The sequence below is a fragment of the Schistocerca piceifrons genome, unplaced genomic scaffold (assembly GCF_021461385.2).
Source record: "Schistocerca piceifrons isolate TAMUIC-IGC-003096 unplaced genomic scaffold, iqSchPice1.1 HiC_scaffold_439, whole genome shotgun sequence".
NCBI classification, from domain to species: domain Eukaryota; kingdom Metazoa; phylum Arthropoda; class Insecta; order Orthoptera; family Acrididae; genus Schistocerca; species Schistocerca piceifrons.
This window is the reverse complement of record NW_025728666.1, coordinates 87,434-92,433: the sequence shown is the minus strand read 5'-3', so window position 1 is coordinate 92,433 and position 5,000 is coordinate 87,434. Positions and strand designations below refer to the sequence as shown.

The 5,000-nt window shown below is 52.9% G+C and overlaps 1 non-coding gene across 1 annotated transcript in view; it reads left to right on the top strand.

The window, feature by feature from the left end:
- The first annotated feature begins 3,780 nt into the window (after window positions 1–3,780).
- Window positions 3,781–5,000, top strand: part of LOC124749542 — a 1,909-nt gene continuing 689 nt past the window's right edge. The window contains exon 1 of the ribosomal RNA XR_007011892.1: window positions 3,781–5,000. This exon is cut by the window's right edge and continues 689 nt beyond it. This is a non-coding gene — a ribosomal RNA (small subunit ribosomal RNA).

Below are 5,000 nucleotides of genomic sequence, written 5' to 3'. Positions count from 1 at the left end.
ACTGTACGGCGTCCGATACCGAGCCATCAGCATGTCGGTCCCCATGCGCGTTGCACTCGCACTCGCAGTCGCAAAAACGTGGGGCAAATATATTACGCGGAAGAGCTATAACAGACCGAGCCCCACTGCATGGGGGGAGTCTTTGTCACTAATGTACACAGATGGAACATTTTGGACTGGAACCAGATTACCCGTACACACGGCGCTGATTAGTAATCAATGCAGAGCCATCAAACTACAGCAAATATACACAACTGTCCGTATACATGCTGAAAGAGTCTGCCCACAATGGGAACCACACGTCAGCCAGACACTCTGATCACGCACCACTCTCTGCTTCTAACAGGCGCACATACAATATGTAAGCACCAGCATGGAACAACATCCAGTGCATCTTCTCCGCCACATTACACAATCCACACTATCACAACCAGACCAGGAGGTCCATGCGGAAAATACAATATCCCAGCCTTTCGACATCCACCATTGCGCAGACCAGGCACCAACACCCACACATGTCCTATACAACGGTGCACCCAACATCACAATAGTACCTCCTGTCACAGCGCACAAACAATGACATGAGTCAAAGACACAGGTCTCACACAAGCATAGAATTGGAGCGCCGCCTCTAATAAGCCAAAGGTGCATCCTGACGTGACAAATCTGATCATGTCACAAGCATTCACTTACTATAATCACTATCAACGAACCTGCCGCCCCCGCCCCCCCCCCCCCCTACACCTTTCCTTACAACAACGTGTAACCTAACCTAACCTAACCTAACCTATGTTGTACCTTAACCTAACCTATGTTGTACCTTAACCTAACCTATGTTGTACCTTAACCTAACCTATGTTGTACCTTAACCTAACCTATGTTGTACCTTAACCTAACCTATGTTGTACCTTAACCTAACCTATGTTGTACCTTAACCTAACCTATGTTGTACCTTAACCTAACCTATGTTGTACCTTAACCTAACCTATGTTGTACCTTAACCTAACCTATGTTGTACCTTAACCTAACCTATGTTGTACCTTAACCTAACCCATGTTGTACCTTAACCTAACCCATGTTGTACCTTAACCTAACCCATGTTGTACCTTAACCTAACCCATGTTGTACCTTAACCTAACCCCTGTTGTACCTTAACCTAACCCATGTTGTACCTTAACCTAACCCATGTTGTACCTTAACCTAACCCATGTTGTACCTTAACCTAACCCATGTTGTACCTTAACCTAACCCATGTTGTACCTTAACCTAACCCATGTTGTGCCTTAACCTAACCCATGTTGTGCCTTAACCTAACCCATGTTGTGCCTTAACCTAACCCATGTTGTGCCTTAACCTAACCCATGTTGTGCCTTAACCTAACCCATGTTGTGCCTTAACCTAACCCACGTTGTGCCTTAACCTAACCCACGTTGTGCCTTAACCTAACCCATGTTGTGCCTTAACCTAACCCATGTTGTGCCTTAACCTAACCCATGTTGTGCCTTAACCTAACCCATGTTGTGCCTTAACCTAACCCATGTTGTGCCTTAACCTAACCCATGTTGTGCCTTAACCTAACCCATGTTGTGCCTTAACCTAACCCATGTTGTGCCTTAACCTAACCCACGTTGTGCCTTAACCTAACCCACGTTGTGCCTTAACCTAACCCACGTTGTGCCTTAACCTAACCCACGTTGTGCCTTAACCTAACCCATGTTGTGCCTTAACCTAACCCACGTTGTGCCTTAACCTAACCCACGTTGTGCCTTAACCTAACCCACGTTGTGCCTTAACCTAACCCACGTTGTGCCTTAACCTAACCCACGTTGTGCCTTAACCTAACCCACGTTGTGCCTTAACCTAACCCACGTTGTGCCTTAACCTAACCCACGTTGTGCCTTAACCTAACCCACGTTGTCCCCTAAAGTAACCCACGTTGTCCCCTAACGTAACCCACGTTGTCCCCTAACGTAACCCATGTTGTCGCCTAAACCTGCTCTGTAATTGTTATACGACTCGTTCAATTAGTGTAGTGTTGCCCACCCGCAACCCTCGCAATATAGTTCGCTACTCGCACTGCCCGCTCCCCTGTGTATCGCTTCATGTTAAACACCTTGCAAGTCTTGCTGACTTTCCACATGCTCCTGCTGTACACTGTAATGTGGATGGCAGCAGGACGTACATGCCGCCCCTCCCCACGTCCCCACCTTGCCCCCCTGCCTTCGCAAGCTGGTTGGTGAGAAGTTTGCATGTTCAATGCCCTTCGCATGCGACGTACTCAGGCTACGTTGTGGTGCGGCCTGTGTCAACCGTCCGCTAATGTCGTACGCGTAAACCACAATCTGTACTGCACATTCGTCCTTATGTACCGAATGATACATCGTGGCACATGTGTGACCGTACAACGACTGCGCCCAAAAACGGCGGACCATACAGTGCAAATATTGTGCACGCAGCTACGTGTCGTCTCCCTATGAGAGCTGGATTGCAGTGTGGTACGCCATAGAGACGTGTGGGAGGAACGGACGCCGTGGATGGCGATCAGCATGAGCTGTCTGTTGATGTATTCGGACCTAGTCGTCTCTCCTCACACACCGTGATGGCATGGTGCACCGCGTTCCATATCTGCGACATGCTACAGAGGCCGGTTGACAGTCGTTCGAGCAATGGACATCGCATACGTACGGGGGCCACCTTCCACGTATTGTCTAGGCGTGCACATTTTGTTGCGTGTATGTGGGCAGACGTAGTGTGGCGTGACACCTGACACAGGCATGCAATAATCGTTGAAGTTGCAAATGGCGATGGACGCCTGCGTTTTCTGGTGAAGTTACGCAAATGAACAAATGGTAACCTGTTGTGGTGCGGTTGTTCTCGCTAGGGGTGAATCGGTGATGGCGACGATAGGTTGAGGTACGAACCGGTTGTTCCAGCGATACCCACCATGCCGACGAAACTGAACGGCATCTGGTGTGTGAAGCGATACGCGGCGGTGGCTGGGTGGGACCGTCCCCGGCCGGTGAGGGGGCGCCTCCCGGCGTGCTGGCCGCGCGGTGCGTGGGCGCACGCGCTACAGCCGGCTGGTGGGGGCGGCCAGTGGCAGGCGCGCCGGCCGACGGACGCGGCAGGCGTCGCAGCTGCGCGCCGGCGCACCCTGCGCGCGGCGCCGTGCGGCCAAAGTAGGTCCTCGCGGGCCCGGTGCGAAGCGCGGTGGACATCTTCAGTGTGCTGGTCCGATTGAGGACTGTGTGCGTTGAGGATGCGCCGCCGCCCGGCGCTCGGCGCCGCGACGCCGTCTGCTGCTCGGTCGCCCCAGCGGTTCTCGCTGGTGGTTTGTATCGCAGCTGTGCGGATGTGTTGGCGCGTGCGCTGTGCTGGGAGAGTTCGCTTCGGCACCCAAGTGGGGCTTTTGTCCTTCTGTGGCGCTGGCGTTGGAGCTGCCGGTCACCGTAGGTGGCGCGTGTTGTCTCCCGCCGGCAATGCCACGACAGCACGCTCCCGGGCCTCTGTCGGCAGCGGCAAGCTCAGTTGGGAGCACGGGTGGTCGCACCGAAAGCGTCTACTCGCCTAACTCCGGGCGATTGCGCCTCTCTCGAACCCGACCAAGTACTTGGGACGGCGCTGCGCGCCGCCGGGACCTGAGAGGGTTTCGAGGTGTATTGTGCAGGGGAGCTCAGCCTCCTCCTGTTTGCAGAATGATTGAGCGGACGCTTGCGTGTTCGCGCGGGCCCCCGGGACACACTCCCGGGCGGCCGGCTGCTCAGCTCTAGTTGACGCAGCTCCCTGGTTGATCCTGCCAGTAGTCATATGCTTGTCTCAAAGATTAAGCCATGCATGTCTCAGTACAAGCCGCATTAAGGTGAAACCGCGAATGGCTCATTAAATCAGTTATGGTTCCTTAGATCGTACCCACGTTACTTGGATAACTGTGGTAATTCTAGAGCTAATACATGCAAACAGAGTCCCGACCAGAGATGGAAGGGACGCTTTTATTAGATCAAAACCAATCGGTCGGCTCGTCCGGTCCGTTTGCCTTGGTGACTCTGAATAACTTTGGGCTGATCGCACGGTCCTCGTACCGGCGACGCATCTTTCAAATGTCTGCCTTATCAACTGTCGATGGTAGGTTCTGCGCCTACCATGGTTGTAACGGGTAACGGGGAATCAGGGTTCGATTCCGGAGAGGGAGCCTGAGAAACGGCTACCACATCCAAGGAAGGCAGCAGGCGCGCAAATTACCCACTCCCGGCACGGGGAGGTAGTGACGAAAAATAACGATACGGGACTCATCCGAGGCCCCGTAATCGGAATGAGTACACTTTAAATCCTTTAACGAGTATCTATTGGAGGGCAAGTCTGGTGCCAGCAGCCGCGGTAATTCCAGCTCCAATAGCGTATATTAAAGTTGTTGCGGTTAAAAAGCTCGTAGTTGGATTTGTGTCCCACGCTGTTGGTTCACCGCCCGTCGGTGTTTAACTGGCATGTATCGTGGGACGTCCTGCCGGTGGGGCGAGCCGAAGGCGTGCGACCGCCTCGTGCGTGCTCGTGCGTCCCGAGGCGGACCCCGTTGAAATCCTACCAGGGTGCTCTTTATTGAGTGTCTCGGTGGGCCGGCACGTTTACTTTGAACAAATTAGAGTGCTTAAAGCAGGCAAGCCCGCCTGAATACTGTGTGCATGGAATAATGGAATAGGACCTCGGTTCTATTTTGTTGGTTTTCGGAACCCGAGGTAATGATTAATAGGGACAGGCGGGGGCATTCGTATTGCGACGTTAGAGGTGAAATTCTTGGATCGTCGCAAGACGAACAGAAGCGAAAGCATTTGCCAAGTATGTTTTCATTAATCAAGAACGAAAGTTAGAGGTTCGAAGGCGATCAGATACCGCCCTAGTTCTAACCATAAACGATGCCAGCCAGCGATCCGCCGCAGTTCCTCCGATGACTCGGCGGGCAGCCTCCGGGAAACCAAAGCTTTTGGGTTCCGGGGGAAGTATGGTTG